Source organism: Symphalangus syndactylus, chromosome 9 (genome assembly GCF_028878055.3).
Source record: "Symphalangus syndactylus isolate Jambi chromosome 9, NHGRI_mSymSyn1-v2.1_pri, whole genome shotgun sequence".
Taxonomy (NCBI): Eukaryota; Metazoa; Chordata; class Mammalia; order Primates; family Hylobatidae; genus Symphalangus; species Symphalangus syndactylus.
This window is the reverse complement of record NC_072431.2, coordinates 66,401,550-66,418,410: the sequence shown is the minus strand read 5'-3', so window position 1 is coordinate 66,418,410 and position 16,861 is coordinate 66,401,550. Positions and strand designations below refer to the sequence as shown.

The following is a 16,861-nucleotide window of genomic DNA, read 5'->3' as shown; positions in this document are numbered from 1 at the left end:
CTTCTAAACAACAACAGATTTTGTGAGAATGCACTCACTGTTGTGAGAACAGCAAGGAGGAAATCTGCCCCCATGATCCAATCACCTCCCACCAGGCCCCTCCTCCAGCCCTGAAGATCGTAATTCAACATGAGATTTGGATGGGAACACAGAGCGAAACCATATCCATGCATGTGTGGTTTCTCTGGATACTATAAAGAACCAAGGTTTTATTTAAAGAGGCACATCATTGTATAGGCAATTGGTCTTGATGAGATTAAGCTTTCTTTTGACACTATGATTGTAAGCAGACTTTAATTGTGATCCAGTCCATTGATACAGTTTGAATATGTGTCTTTTCTAAATCTCATGTTGAAATGTAATCTCCAGTGTTAAAAGTAAAGCCTGGTGGGAGGTGTTTGGGTTACATGGGTGGATTCCTCATAGCTTGGTGCTGTCCTTACCATGAGGAGTGAGTTCTCATGAGATCTGGTCATGGAAAAGTGTGTGGCACCTCCCCCTCTCTCTTGCTCCTGCTATGTGACGTGACTACTCCCCTTTGCTTTCTTCCATGAGTAAAAGCTCCCTGAGGTCTCCCCAGAAGGAGTGCAGATGCCAGCACCATGCTTCCTTTATAGCCTGCAGATCCATGAGCCAATTAAACCTCTTGTTAAATTACCCAGCCTCATGCATTTCTTTCTAGCAATGCAAGAATGGCCTAACACATCTATTGAATCCATCCAATCCCATGGAATCTGTGGAGGGAAGTGCCTTGCAAGCACTTTGATCTACAAAGCAGTGCCTTTCAGAATTTATTTCAGCAACGGGGCACTGAAGAAGCATTAACTCTGTATCATGGCCTGTAGCATGCAAGTAGGACTTGAGAGAGGAGAACAAAGGCAGCTTAAAGTGCAGGTGGAAGAAGTGCTCACAGGCTGCATAGGATGTAGCTGTGTCCACCCAAACAGTGACTAAGTCTTTTTTTTTTTTTTTTTTTTTGAGACGGAGTCTTTCTCTGTCCCCCAGGCTGGAGTGCAGTGGCGCGATCTCGGCTCACTGCAAGCTCCGCCTCCCGGGTTCACGCCATTCTCCTGCCTCAGCCTCCCGAGTAGCTGGGACTACAGGCGCCCGCCAACACGCCCGGCTAATTTTTTTGTATTTTTAGTAGAGACAGGGTTTCACCGTGTTAGCCAGGATGGTCTCGATCTCCTGACCTCGTGATCCGCCCGCCTCGGCCTCCCAAAGTGCTGGGATTACAGGCTTGAGCCACCGCGCCCGGCCAGTGACTAAGTCTTAAAGTAGACACCTAAGTGTATATATAAATTAGACAAGATTTTGTAAACCAAGGTAGATATGAGCCTCTCATTTGCTCATTAGTGAGACCCATATAGGCAGAGGGAGAGGAAAATAAAGACCAATACAGCAAACTGCTTTATAAGAATGATTATTGGCCAGGTGCAGTGGCTCATGCCTGTAATCCCAGCACTTTGGGAGGCCGAGGCAGGCGGATCACCCGAGGTCGGGAGTTTGAGACCAGCCTGACCAACATGGTGAAACCCCATCTCTACTAAAAATACAAAATTAGCCGGGTGTGGTGTCGCATGCCTGTAATCCCAGCTACTCGGGAGGCTGAGGCAGGAGAATCCCTTGAACCCGGGAGGTGGAGTTTGCAGTGAGCTGAGATCGCGCCATTGCACTCCAGCTTGGGCAACAAGAGTGAAACTCCGTCTCAAAAAAAAGAATGATTATTTTAGGCCAGGTGCAGTGGCTCATGCCTGTAATCCCAATATTTTGGGAGGCCGAGGTGGGAGGATTGCTTGAACCTAGGAGTTTGAGGGTGCAGTGAGCTATGACTGCACCACTACTGCACTCCAGACTGGGCAGCAGAGCAAGACTCTGCCTCAGAAAAAAAAGAGAATAATTATTTTAGATTTTTAGAGCCCTAGTCTAGAGAAATTAGACTTTATAAACACACACACAAATAAAAATTGCATGTTTTCTTTTGGTGGGGGGTATTAATTTGCATTTCCTTATATAATGAGATTTTAGACTATCAGAGGATTCCCTGAGGTTGCCCAGCCTCCCTCTCTTCTTTGCTTCCTTCTTAATCTTATGAAAATGCTCAAAGATACACAAAAGTAAAGAGAAAAGTATAATGAAACCTGATAAAGAGTTCCTTTCAATATCTTTTCTTTGGCATATTTGAAATAATTGCCTATGAAGTTTAGGAAGATTTCATTTTGTGTAAAGTGAAGCATAAATATATTTTATAAAATTATCCTCAGGAGATATGTACCCATGATAAAACTGTAAAGATCTTCTCCTAACCTAATATAAATCAGTAAATCTAGTAGAATAGCAGTATCAGAAAGTTTCTTTCTTTACATCTGCATTTAAAAAATCTGCCCTTCATGAGAATTTGAAGCTAAGGAGAAACATTAAAAATACTGGTTTAGGCTAATATTTCTGGCCAGTTTGTTATGATAGAAGACATAGGATGCAACTGATCAATTATTTCAGTGAAATAATCACATTGATGGATTTTTTTCCCCCACTAAGTCAACCGATGCTTTCACAAAATCAACCTATCAAGGTTTCTGTTTGTTTGTTTTAAATTGAGACAGGGTCTTTCTCTGTTGCCCAGGCTGGACTGCAGTGGTGTAATCATAGTTCACTGCAGCTTCCAACTCCTAGACTCAAGTGATTCTCCCACCTCAGCCTCCTGAGAAGTTGGGACTATAGGTGTGTGACACTATGCCTGGCTAATTTTTTTTTTTCTTTCAGAGATGGGGTCTTGCTATGTTGCTTAGGCTGATCTCCAACTCTTGGCCTCCCAAAGTGCTGGGATTACGGGAATGAGCCACCATGGTTGGCCAGAATCAAACTTTTAAAGCATGACTTAGACACAATTTTAGCCCAGTGCTGCATGGACCAGGAAGAGGAAGGAAGACGTATTTGGAGCTGGAGGAGGAATGTTATGAGTGGGGTTAGTGGTTATCCAGGAGGCTCAGGCAAGGTGAACAGGATAACCTGGCCTTTGGGTCTCCACCTATGAGGAACTCCAAAGGCAGAAATAAATTTCTGGAGCTTGGCAGATGGTAGTGAAGAGATGAGTGTTAAATTGCTGCTTCTGAGGGGCCACTGGAAGGTGGTGGGAGGCAGAAGATGAGTGGATCAAATCATTCTATTATAAAGACGCATGCACACATACCTTCACCATAGCACTATTCACAATAGCAAAGATGTGGTTCAATCTAAATACCCATCAGTGATAGGCTGGATAAAGAAAATGTGGTACATATACACCATGGAATACTATGCAGCCATAAAAAAGAACAAGATCATGTCCTTTGCGGGAACGTGATTGGAGCTGGAGGCCATTATCCTTAGCGAACTAACACAGGAACAGAAAACCAAATATCGCATATTCTCATTTATAAGTGGTAGCTAAATAATGAGAACACATGGACAAATAGAGGGAAATGGCACACACTGGGACCTTTCAGAGAGTGGAGGGCGGGAGGAGGGGGAGGATTAGGAAAAATAACTAATGAGTACTAGGCTTAATACCTGGGTGATGAAATGATCTGTACAACAAACCCCCATGACACAAGTTTACCTATGTCACAAACCCATACTTGTACCCTGACCTTAAAATAAAGGTTAAGACCAGACGGGTGCAGTGGCTCAAGCCTGTAATCCCAGCACTTTGGGAGGCCAAGGCGGGCAGATCACGAGGTCAGGAGATCGAGACCATCCTGGCTAACACGGTAAAACCCCGTCTCTACTAAAAATACAAAAAATAGCCGGGCGTGGTGGCGGGCGCCTGTAGTTTCAGCTACTAGGGAGGCTGAGGCAGGAGAATGGCATGAACCTGGGAGGCGGAGCTTGCAGTGAGCCGAGATGGCGCCACTGCACTCCAGCCTGGGCGACAGAGCGAGATTCTGTCTCAAAATAAATAAATAAATAAATAATAAAATAAAACAAAGGTTAAGACCCCCCGGCCAAAAAAAAAAAAAAAAAAAAACCCCACAAAGTATTATCAAGAAGGAGAAAGTGGTAAGTTGCAGGGACTCATGCCTGTAATCCCAGCACTTTGGGAGGCTGAGGGGGGCAGATTGCTTGAGGTCAGGAGTTCAAGACCAGCCTGGGCAACGTGACAAAACCCTGTCTCTACAAAAAATACAAAAATTTGTTAGGCGTGTTGGACAAAGGTTCAGGATGAAGTTAGTGAACCAGGTGAAGGTGTCAGAAATCTGTTCTTGGTGTAGCTGTTTCCATCATAGGCTGGGGCCACTGCAAATGTGGAGACACTGAAACAGTGGTAGATTTCACCTGTACGGAACCATCTGGGGGTATTGCACAGAGCGTGGTTCTCACACTGCAGACCGTTAAAGCCCCTGGGGGCTTTTAAAGATCACCATGCCCAGGCCACGTCAAAACAAATCAGAATCTCTGCAGGGGCACCCGGGCATCAGCACTCTTTAAAGTTACCCAGGTGATTTCAACGTGCAGCCACATTAAGATGGAGTGGCATAGCGTAAAAGACCGGGCCTGCAGGCACCTGTTCCATCCTGGCACTAGCACTTTATGAATTATGCGATCTTGGACGCATTGCTTAACTTCTCTGAGCTTCAGTTGTTCAGCTAGAATTTAAAGGGGTTAGACTGGCCGGGCGCAGTGACTCGTGCCTATAATCCCAGCACTTTGGGAAGCCGAGGCGGGAGGATCACTTGAGCCCAGGAGTTCAAGACTAGCGTGGCCAATATGGTGAAAACTCGTCTCTACTAAAAATACAAAAATTAGCCAGATGTGGTGGTGCCCACCTATAATTCCAGTTACTCAGGAGGCTGATGCAGGAGAATGGCTTGAACCCGGGAGGCGGAGGTTGCAGTGAGCTGAGATCGTGTCACTGCACTCCAGTCTGGGTGACAGAGCAAGACTCTGTCTCAAAAAATAAAAATAAATAAATAAATAAAGGAGTTACACTAAACGATCTTGTTGGTGGTTTAAAAAAATGGCCACAAAATTCTTTGAGAGGTAGGGTCTCTGCCTCTCCCATGGAATCTGGACTCTGGGACTGCTTGGTCAATAGAAAACGGCAGATGTGATGCTGTTCTGGATTCCAGTATCTGTCTTAAGAAACCAACAGCTTCTACTTCCTGCCTTGTGGGACACTTGCTTCTGGAACGCAGCCACCAGGCTGAGCAGCCCAGGTCACATGGAGAGACCGTGCGTACAGAGTGACGTGAGTGCAATAGCTTTAGATGATATCGGTCCCAGCCATTGAGTCATTCTCAGCCTTTGACCCTTTGTAGCTGATGCCTTGGATAGATGCGGTAGAGCAGAGACAAGCTGTCCCCATGGTGTCCTGCCCAAATTCCTCACCCACTGTGTCCATGAGCAGAATGAACTTGATATTTTTCTTTGTGAAGTTTTTGGGTGGGTAGTTATGCAGCAAAGATAATTACAACAATCTTTTAGCCTGCACATTTAAGGAGTATTACAGAGTCATAGCATAGGGGAGTGTTTGAGAGGGTAAACTCTGGAGGCAGACAGTCTAGGTTTAAATCCTGGTGTCATTTTTCTCTAGCTGTGTGTGACTTTGGATAATTTCTTACCCTTTCTTTTTTTTCTTTTCTTTTTTTTTTGGAGAGACATGACCTTGCTCTGTTACCCAGGCTGGAGTGCGGTGGTGCCATCATAGGTCACTGCAGCCTCCAACTCCGAGGCTCAAGGGATCTCCTCACCTCAGTCTCCCAAGTAGCTGGGATTACAGGTACACACCACCATACTCGGCTAATTTTTAAATTTTTGTTTTTGTAGAGATGGGGAGGAGGGAGTCTCCCCATGTTGCCCAGGCTGGCCCCGAACCTCTGGCCTCAAACAATTCTCCTGCCTCAGCCACCCAAAGTGGTGGGATTACAGGTGTGAGCCACAGTACCTGGTGCTACCTACCCTTTCTAGGTCTCTCTTCCTCCGTCTGAAATGGGATAATAATCATTTAAATCATAGGGTTGTTGTGAGGATTAAATAACTTAATATTAAGGTGTTAATATTAATACTTAATCTGGGACTTAAGGAGTGAGTCTGCAGTGATTTCTGAGAATGATGGTGATAAAGAAGGTGGCTTAGCCTTGTGTGCTCTGTAGCTCGCAAGATGCTTGGGGGTGGCCTGGGATGGTGGGGGCTGCCGCATAAACAGAGTGATGTGCATTTGCCTGGTGTGTGTTCCACGTTGCTAAGTACATGCAGAGATACACATTGTTCTTAACGATTCAGCAGGTGTTCAAAGGCACCTTGGGAGTGTGTAGCATGTCTCTGGACCTGTCACTGTCACGTTGCTCAGAAATTGGATTCTGCAGAGTGGAAACATGTGGCTTGTTGGCAAGGCAACTGGTTCAGAGCAGGGACATTCCCAGGCTGAGAGAGCGCGCCTTGTCCATCGGGTTACAGCCCTCATAAAAACCTGTTTGGTTGTGGTTTTTTGTTTGTTTGTTTGGTTGGCTGTTTTTTTTTTTTTTTGATATGGAGTCTCACTCTTTCGCCCAGGCTGGAGTGCAGTGGTGCAATCTCAGCGCACTGCAACATCCGCCTCTTGGGTTCCAGCGATTCTCCTGCCTCAGCCTCCCGATTAATTGGTGTTTGCATTCTTTTCTGGATGCTCTGAGACATCAGGCCACCGTGAGTGGTGAGGGGAGGATGGCTCCAGCTGCACTCCTTTCTTATATACCCTGACTGCTAAAATCAAGCATCAGACCCACAAAGTGTGGGAAATGCTGGACCTGGTGGAGGAGGGAGGCCACACAGCCCCGAGCGCTTCTGACTTTGGTCTTTTTTGCCTCCACATAGATGGAGACCCGGGAGAGGGTTTGTCTGTACTTCTGCACTTGAGGTCATCAATTTCCATTTAAAAACCAGAAGTGGGCTGGGCTCTGTGGCTCATGCCTGTAATCTCAGCACTTTGGGAGCATCAGGAGGGTGGATTACCTGAGGTCAGGAGTTCAAGACCAGCCTGGGCAACATGGTGAAACCCCATCTCTACTAAAAATACAGAAAGTTAGCCTGGCATGGTAGTGGACCCCTGTGATTCCAGCTACTCGGGGGGCTGAGGCAGGAGAATCGCTTGAACCCGGGAGGTAGAGGTTGCAGTGAGCCGAGGTCACGTCACTGCACTCCAGCCTAGGAGACAGAGTGAGACTCTGTCTCAAAACAAAACACAAAACCAAAAAGCACAAAAACAATCTTTCTTTTTAAGCTCCATTCAGAAGACACATAGATAAAAAATAAAATGTGTTTTTTTAGTGATAAGTGCTGTGTAGAAAATAAAGCAGGGAAGAAGGATGGAAACTTACAGAGTGGGGGACTGTTTGAGTTTTAAATACCACGCAGGGAAGACCCTGATGAGGGGGTGACATTTGAATCAAGCCTTGAAAGAGGTGAAGAAGTGAGCCATGAAGTTGCCTGGGGGAAAAGACTTCCGGGTAAAAGCTAGCAGCCCGGGTAACTGCCCAGGGAGGGCGCCTGGTGTGTTTGAGAAAACAGCAAGGAGGCTGGTGTAGCTGGCCTGGCATGGGTGAGGGGGAGAGGAATGGGAATGAGGAAACCGTGACTTCAGGACCACATCATCTACCACCTTGTGGGTCATTCCAAGGACTGTGGCTTTTACTCGGAGTGAAATGGGAAGCCCATGGAAGGTTTAGAGCAGCGGAGGGATAGGATCACATTGAATTTGTAAAAATTGAATTAAAAAAATTAAAAACACAGCATGTTGGGAGGCCGAGGCAGGCGGATCATGAGGTCAAGAGGTCGAGACCATCCTGGCCAACATGGTGGAACCCCGTCTCTACTAAAAATACAAAAATTAGCCAGGCGTGGTGGCGGGCACCTGTAGTCCCAGCTGCTCGGTAGGCTGAGGCAAGAAAATCGCTTGAACCCGGGAGGCGGAGGTTGCAGTGAGCCGAGATTGCGCTACTGCACTCCAGCCTGGCAACAGAGCGAGACTGTCCTCAAAAAAAAAAAAAAAAAAATTAAAAACAGCTTTATTGAGATAAAACTGACATAGGGTAAATGGCAGTTATTTATTTCTTTTTTAAATTGTAGATCTTTTGTAAGCTGTAGATATAATGGATATAACTTGATGTGTTTGGAGAAAAGTTTACACCTGTGAAGCCGTGAAACCATCATCACAATCAATGCTGTCAATGTATCCATCACTTCCAGTAAGTTTTCCCTCACCTCCCCTTCCCTGCCCTGCCTCACTGTAGGCTATACACATTTCAAGTGTGCAATGTGGTAATTTAAAAAATGTGTAGGCTGGTTGTGATGGCTCATGCCTGTAATCTCAGCACTTTGGGAGGCCAAGGTGGGCAGATCACTTGAGGCCAGGAGTTTGAGATCAGTCTGGGCAACATGGTGAAACCCTGTCTCTTCTAAAAATATATATAAAAATTAGCTGGGTGTGGTGGCACGTGGCTGTAATCGCAGCTACTTGGGAGGCCGAGGCAGGAGAATTACTTGAACCCTGGAGGTGGAGGCTGCAGCGAGCTGAGATCTCACCACTGCACTTCAGCCTGGGCGATAGAGTGAGACCCAACACAAAAAATTTAACTGTGGAAAAATACACATAATATAAAACTTACCATCTTTGCCATATTTTAGTGTGTAGTTCATTAGCATTCAGACCATTCTCATTGTTGAGTAACCAGTCTTCAGAACTTCATCTTGCAAAACAGAAACTCTATGCTCATTAAACAACTCCCCATTGTCCCCTCTCCCAGCCCCTGGCAAACACCACATAACTTTCTGTCTTGATGATTTTTTTTTTTTTTTTTTTTTGAGACAAAGTCTCACTCTGTTGCCCAGGCTGGAGTGCAGTGGTGTGGTCTCAGCTCACTGCAACCTCTGCCTCCCAGGCTCAAGCAATTCTCCTTCCTCAGCCTCCTGAGTAGCTGGGACTACAGGTGCCCACCACCACACCCAGCTAATTTTTGTGTTTTTAGTAGAGACAGGGTTTCACCATGTTGACCAGGATGGTCTCAATCTCTTGACCTCGTGATCTGCCTGCCTCGGCCTCCCAAAGTGCTGGAATTACAGGCGTGAGCCACTGTGCCCGGCCTCTTTTCTTTCTTTCATAGTAACCATCCTAAGTGTGTGAGGTGGTATCTCTTTGTGGTTTCAATTTGTATTTCTCTAATGATGTCTGAAGTTGAGCATCTCGTCATATGCTTGTTGGCCATTTGTGTATCTTCTTTTTAAAAATGTCTATTCAAGTGCTTTGCTCATTTTTTCTTTTCTTTTTTTTTTGCCAAGGTCTCACTCTGCCACCCAGGCTGGAGTGCTGGAGTGCAGTGGCACTATCTCTGCTCATTGCAACTTCCGCCTCCTGGGTTCAGGTGACCTTCCCACCTCAGCCTCCTGAGTAGCTTGGACTACAGGTGCATGCCACTATGCCTGGCTAATTTTTTTATTTTTGGTAGAGATGATGTTTTGCCATGTTGCCCAGGCTTGTCTTGAACTCCTGGGTTCAAATGATCCACCCGCTTTTGGTCTCCCAAAGTGCTAGGCTTATAGGCATGAACCACTGCGCCTGGCCTTTTGTCCATTTATTCATGGGATCATTTATTATTATTATTTGTTGTGGAGATGCAGGTGTTCATTTTTATATTCTAGACGTCAATCCCTCATTAGGTATATGATTTGCAAATATTTGCTCCAATTCAGTAGGTTACCTTTTTACTCTGTTTATTGGGTCCTTTGATGCACAAATGTTTTTAATTTTTATGTAGTCCAATTTATCTATTTTTACTTTCATTGCCTATGGCAACTTGATAAATTTTTACACATATACACACCTGTGAAACCATTGCTGCAATCAAGATAGTGAACTCGTCCAGCATTCCCAAAAAATGTGAACTCATGCCTCTTTGCAATTTCTCCTTCCTCATCCTCTCCTCTCCTTTGTCACTTGTCCCCGGGTAGCCACTGATCTGTTTTTTTATCATTACAGGTTATTTTTTTCTAGAACTTTATATAAATGGAATCATACAGCATGTACTCTTTTTATTTTTGGTCTGATTTCTTTTTCCACAGCATAATTATTTTGAGATTCATTCATTTTGTATCAATAATTCACTCCTTTTTTATCACCATACATTCTATTTTATCACCATACATCCACCACAATTTGTTTATCTAATTGTCTGGATGTCTGGGTTGTTTGTAGTTTTGGGTTATTAAAAATGAAGTTGCTAAAGGCCGGGCGCGGTGGCTCACGCCTGTAATCCCAGCACTTTGGGAGGCCGAGGCGGGCGAATCACGAGGTCAGGAGATCGAGACCATTCTGGCTAACACGGTGAAACCCCATCTCTACTAACAATACAAAAAATTAGCCGGGCCTGGTGGCAGGCACCTGTAGTCCCAGCTACTCCGGAGGCTGAGGCAGGAGAATGGCGTGAACCCGGGGGGCAGAGCTTGCAGTGAGTCGAGATAGCGCCACTGCACTCCAGCCTGGGCAAAAGAGCAAAACTCCGTCTCCAAAAAAAAAAAAAATGAAGTTGCTATGAATATTCAGGTACAAGTCTTTGTATAGACATATGCTTTCTCTTCTCTGCAACAAATATGTAGGAGGGGAATGGCTGGATCTTATGGTGGGCATAGGTTTAACTTTTTAAGACACTGTCAAACTTTTTCCCAATGTGATTACACTATTTCATATCCCAACTACCAGTATGAGAGATCTAATTCCTTCACACTCTTGCCAACATATGGTATGATCAGTTATTTTAATTTTAGTATTTCTAATAGCTGGGTGGTGGTATCTTATTGTGTGTGTGTGCGTGTGTGTGTTTTAGAGACAGGGTCTCACTCTGTCACCCAGGCTGGAGTGCAGTGGTGTGAGCATAGCTCACAGTAACCTCAAACTCCTGGCTCAGGGGATCCTCCCGCCTGAGCCTCCTGAGTAGCTGAGACTACAGGCATACACCATCATGCCGGCTTATTATTTTATTTTATTTTGTGTAGAGCTGAGGTCTTGCTATGTTGCCCAGGCTGGGCTTGAACTCCTGGCCTCAAGTGATCTTGTCTTGGGCTTTCAAAGTGCTGGGATTATTCACGTTGAGCATCTTTTGATGTGCATATCTCTTCTTCAGTAAAGTGTCTGTTTAAATTGTTTGCCAGTTTTTAAAATTTGGATTGCTTATCTTCTAATTATTGAATTTTGAGGGTTTTACAATTTACTCTGGATCCAAGTCCTTTGTCAGATATCAGTTTTGCAAATATTCTCCTCTAGTCTGTGATTTTTCTTTTTATGATTTTTAACGGCATCATTTGAAGAGCAGATTTCAATTTTGACAAAGTCTAATTTGTCAGCTTTTTTTTTTTTTTTTTTTGAGAGCGAGTCTCACTTTGTCACCCAGGCTGGAGTGCAGTGGCGCCATCTCGGCTCATTGCAACCTCTGCCTCCCAGATTCAAGTGATTCTCATGCCTCAGCCTCCCAAGTAGCTGGGACTACAGGCACATGCCACCATGCCCAGGTAATTTTTATTTTTAGTAGAGATGGGGTTTCACCATGTTGACCAGGCTGGTCTTGAACACCTGACCTCAAGTAATCCACCCACCTCAGCCTCCCAAAGTGCTGGGATTACAGGTGTGAGCCACCACGTCCGGCCTGTCAGTTCTTTTCATAGATTTGTTCTTTTATGGTGTGGTCCCACTTAAGGTTTTAAGAGGATCTCTCTGGCCACTATTGAGAAGAGAGTTGGAGGTGGCTGTGGGGAGACCAGTTAAGAGGCGATAACAAGAAATCAGGCAAGGCTGGGTGTGGTGGCTCACACCTGTAATCCCTACACTTTTCGAGGCCGAGGCGGGCGGATCACCTGAGGTCAGGAGTTGGAGACCAGCCTGGCCAACATGGTGAAACCCCATCTCTACTAAAAATACAAAAATTAGCCTGTTGTGGTGGTGCATGCCTATAATCCCAGCTACTCAGGAGGCTGAGGCAGGAGAATCAATTGAACCCAGGCGGCGGAGATTGCAGTGAGCCGAGATCGCACCACTGCACTCCAGCCTGGATGACAGAGTGAGACCGTGTCTCCAAAAAAAAAAAAAAAAAGAAATCAAGAAATCAGAGAAGAGATGATGATGGCTTGGGGCTTGGACCGGGGTGGTTGTAGTGGAGGTGATGAGAAGATGAGGGATTTGGGGGTATCTTGAATCTAGGACCAATGGGATTTTCTGATGGATTGGATGTGAGATGTAAAACAAGGAGAGAAAGCAAAGAGACTCCAGCAGAAGGGCCGGAAGGGTGGTTTTACCCTTACATGAGACTGCAAGGCAGTGGGCAGGACAGGTGAGGGCAAAGACATGAAGCCCTATGTTTGACCTATTAGGTTTGAGATGCCTGTTGACATCCCAAGTGGAACAGGTATTTGGACATATGAATCTAGGCTCAGTGTGATTCAGCCTCTGGTCATGCTAGGTTCTATGTTATCTTCTGGTATTTCTCTTCTGGATTTATATCCTCCCCTGAACTTGTCACTCCTTTATTGGAGCCATATACTTACTAACTGCACACATTCTGAGTCATGTAGGCAGTTGTTCAGGACTCGAGCTCAACTTGGATCAGCTACGTTTCTGTCTCTCGGCGACTCATATCCGGATTTGTCCTTCACAAGCCTGTGACAATGCAGGAGCCGTGAGTGAAGTCATTTTCCACGCATGGCTTTGGACTGGGTAGAGATTTCCAAGGTTTGCTGACTTTTGGGAAGAAAAAGCCTAAGGCTGCCTCTAGGTCCATCTCTCATTATCCTGAAGCCTGTACCTCTGGTGATTTGCATTTTTCTCCATTTGTAGATTTAAATGAATCTGGGGATAATACTGTCTGCTGTCCAACTCTTCCTGCCTATTGACCAGATCACAAAAGGAAGGTGTAACCACCTGGTACTTGGTCCTGCAGGTCAAAGCAGCTACCTGGAAGGTTACTGGGTTTTTTTTTTCCTTTTTTTTAATTTAATATTTATTTTTTAAAATTTTCTATTTCCATAGGTTATTGGGGAACAGGTGGTATTTGGTTACATAAGTGTTTTAGTAGTGATTTGTGAGATTTTGGTGCACACATCACCTGAGCAGTAGACACTGAACCCAATTTGTAGTCTTTTGTTCCTCACCCCCTTCCCATCCTTTCCCCCTGAGTCCCTAAAGTCCATTGTATCATTCTTATGCCTTTGCATCCTCATAGCTTAGCTCCTGCTTATGAGTGAGAACATACAATGCTTGGTTTTCCATTCCTGAGTTACTTCACTTAGTATAATAGTCTCCAATTCCATCCAAGTTGCTGCGAATGCCATTAATTCATGCCTTTTTATGGCTGAGTAGTATTCCATCGTATATATGTACTACAGTGTCTTTATCCACTCGTTGATTGATGGGCATTTGGGTTGGTTCCACGTTTTGGCAATTGCAAATTGTGCTGCTGTAAACATGCATGTGCAAGTATCTTTTTTTGTGTAATGACTTTTTTTCCTCTGGGTAGATGCCCAGTAGTGGGATTGCTGGATCAAATGGTAGTTCTACATTTAGTTCTTTAAGGATTCTCCATACTATTTCTGGAAGGTTACTGTTCATCCAGATCAAACTTGAGTCCATTTCTCAACTATGCAGAGATTTGTTTTGCGTTTTGAGTATTGGGTTTAAGAAAAATACTTCATCTTTTTTTTTTTTTTTTTTTTTTGAGACAGGGTCTTGCTGGAGTGCAGTGAGAGCACAATCATAGCTCTCATAGGTCTTGCTGAGCACAATCATAGCTCAGTGCAACCTAGAACTCCTGGGCTTAAGCAATCCTTCCATCTCAGCCTCCCCAGTAGTTGGGACTACAGGCATGCACCACCATGCCTGGCCAAGGAAAAGACTTCATCTTTAAAGAAGATCGGGCCGGGCACGGTGGCTCACGCTTGTAATCCCAGCACTTTGGGAGGCCGAGGCGGGCGAATCACGAGGTCAGGAGATCGAGACCACGGTGAAACCCCGTCTCTACTAAAAATACAAAAAAAAAAAAAATTAGCCAGGCGTGGTGGCGGGCGCCTGTAGTCCCAGCTACTCGGAGAGGCTGAGGCAGGACAATGGCGTGAACCCGGGGGGCGGAGCTTGCAGTGAGCCGAGATTGCGCCACTGCACTCCAGCCTGGGCGACAGAGCGAGACTCCGTCTCAAAAAAAAAAAAAATAAATAAAGAAGATCGAATGACCAGCACTGGTATATTATTGAGGCCAATAAATGCCTCTTTGGTCCTCTGGGCAACTGAAGCAGTGCCATCAGCTGGCTGGTCCCACACACCACATGGTGTCCCCAGGGGGGATGTATGCTGAGTTTATTATTTCAAATATCTTAGATGCAGAGTTCCCAGATGTAATATTAGGCTCCCCAGAAGGTGCCAATTCATTAGAGTAGCTTTCGTCATATTTTAATTCTGTTTCTCACCAGATCTCTACTTGTACTAAAACCAAAATAATTTCAAAAAGAAGAGTGATTTATACCCCTCCCTTGTTCATGCGGTGGTGATTTTCATTAATCCTTTCTCTTTCTTGTTCTTTGTCCATTCTCATCATGTTTACATTGTTGTAAATCATTGTGTATATGCATTTGAAGTGATACAATTTTGTATTATCATTTTTTTTAATTTTTATTTTTTGAGACGGGGTCTTGCTCTGTCGCCCAGGCTGGAGTGCAGTGGTGGTGTGAGCTCTGCTTACTGCAGCCTGGATCTCCTGGGCTCAGTCATCCCTCCCACCAGCTGGGACAACAGGCATGTGCCATCGCACCCAGCTTGTCTTCATATTTTTGTAGAGATAGGGTTTCACCATGTTGCCCAGGCTGGTCTCAGTGCCTGCCTCGGTCTCCCAAAGTGCTGAGATTATAGGCATGAGCCACCGCGTCCAGCCTGAAGAGCTTTACTTAATCCTCATAATCACTCTTTAGGTACTGTCATTAGCCCCATTTTACAGATGAGGAAAATGAGACATACACACACACACACACACACACACACACACGTATATATGTATATGTGTACATATATACATGTATATACCCGCACACACAAATACATAGATGTATACACATATATGTACACTTATTTTTCTTGTTAGAAATGACATTGCAAAAAAATCTCATGTAGTTTTTTGTTTTAAGCTTTAAAAATTCCTTAGTATAAAGGGATATTATGAAATTTTAAGATGATCCCTGATGTCCAATATCGTATGAGTCAACTCGCTTTACCACAGTATTGTAATACTAGGTAACTCTTAAAGTTCTTCTAATGTAGGGGGCCGGGCATGGTGGCTCATGCCTGTAAATCCCAGCACTTTAAGAGGTTGAGGCGGGTGGATCACTTGAGGGAAGTGGATCACTTGAGGTGAGGAGTTTGAGACCAGCCTGGCCAGCATGGCAAGACACCGTCTCTACTAAAAATACAAAAATTTGCCAGGCGTGGTGGCACACACCAGTAATCCCAGCTGCTTGGGAGGCTGAGACATGAGAATCACTGGACCCTGGGAGGTGGAGGCTGAAGTGAGCTGAGATTGCACCACTGCACTCCAGCCCGGGTGACAGAGCGAGAGACTCTGTCTCAAAAAAAAAGCCCAACTATCTTAATGTAGTGGGTGTAAGATGCTCCCACACTGTTCTATTTCTTTGATCACAGCAAAGTTGAACATTTTTTCACACACTTGTCTACTAATAGTATCTCTTTTTTCATGAATTGTCTTCTCAAGTTCTTTGCCAGTTTACATATTGGAGACTTAATTTTTTTTTTTGTTCCAACATGTGTAAGTTCTTTTTCTTTGAGATGGAGTTTCACTCTTGTTGCCTGGGCTAGAATGCAATGCCGTGATCTTGGCTTGGCTCACTGCAACCTCTGCCTCCCAGGTTCAAGTGATTCTCCTGCCTCAGCCTCCCAAGTAGCTGGGATTACAGGTGCCCCCCACAACACCGGGCTAATTTTTTTTGTATTTTAAGTAGAGATGGGGTTTCACCATGTTGGCCAGGCTGGTCTCCAACCCTGATCTCAAGTGATCCACCTGCCTCAGCCTCCCAAAATGCTAGGATTACAAGCTTGAGCCACTGTGCCCGGCCCAACATGTGTAAGTTCTTTACATAACACAGAACTTTTTGTTATATTTGCTGTGAATGTTTGCTCCAGATAGCTTCCCTTTGATTTTAGCTTTGGAAGTTTTGTCAAGTGGTTGTTTACTTTGATAACATACAAACCATCCATCCTCTGTGACTTCTTTCAACTTAACTTGTAAAGTTACCACCCTTTGTGCTCGTGTTAGCAGCACATATACTGAGGTTGAAACGGTACGGTGGAAATTTGCATGGCCCTTGCGTCAGAATGACATAGATTTATAAAGTTCATATTTTTTGTAGTATAAGAATATAAACCAGGCTCGGTGGCTCACGCTTGTAATCCCAGCGCTTTAGGATGCTGAGGCTGCTGGATCACCTGAGGTCAGCAGTTTGAGACCAGCCTGGCCAACATCGTGAAACTCCGTCGCTACTAAAAATACCAAAATGAGCTGGGCGTGGTGGTGGGCGCCTGTAATCCCAGCTACTCGGGAGGCTGAGGCGAGAGAATTGCTTGAACCTGGGAGGCGGTGGTTGCAGTGAGCCAAGATCGTGCTGTTGCACTCCAGCCTGGGCAACAAGAGTGAAATTCCGTCTAAAAAAAGAAAAAAAAAGAATTATATCTGAGTGAAGCTATCACAACACCCTCCTCCCCACAAAAAAACTTATCATCCCTCTGAAGATTTGAAGCAGTATAGTAAAACAAGTTCCTTTTTAGAGGTGAGAATTTTCTTTAAGATTTTCCTATCCATATTCATGTTAT

The 16,861-nt window shown here is 44.8% G+C and overlaps 1 non-coding gene across 1 annotated transcript; it reads left to right on the top strand.

The window, feature by feature from the left end:
• The first annotated feature begins 16,294 nt into the window (after nucleotides 1-16,294).
• Nucleotides 16,295-16,396, top strand: LOC129490860 (U6 spliceosomal RNA). Its single transcript, XR_008660343.1, has one exon. It is a non-coding gene; the product is annotated as a U6 spliceosomal RNA (small nuclear RNA).
• The last annotated feature ends 465 nt before the right edge of the window (nucleotides 16,397-16,861 follow it).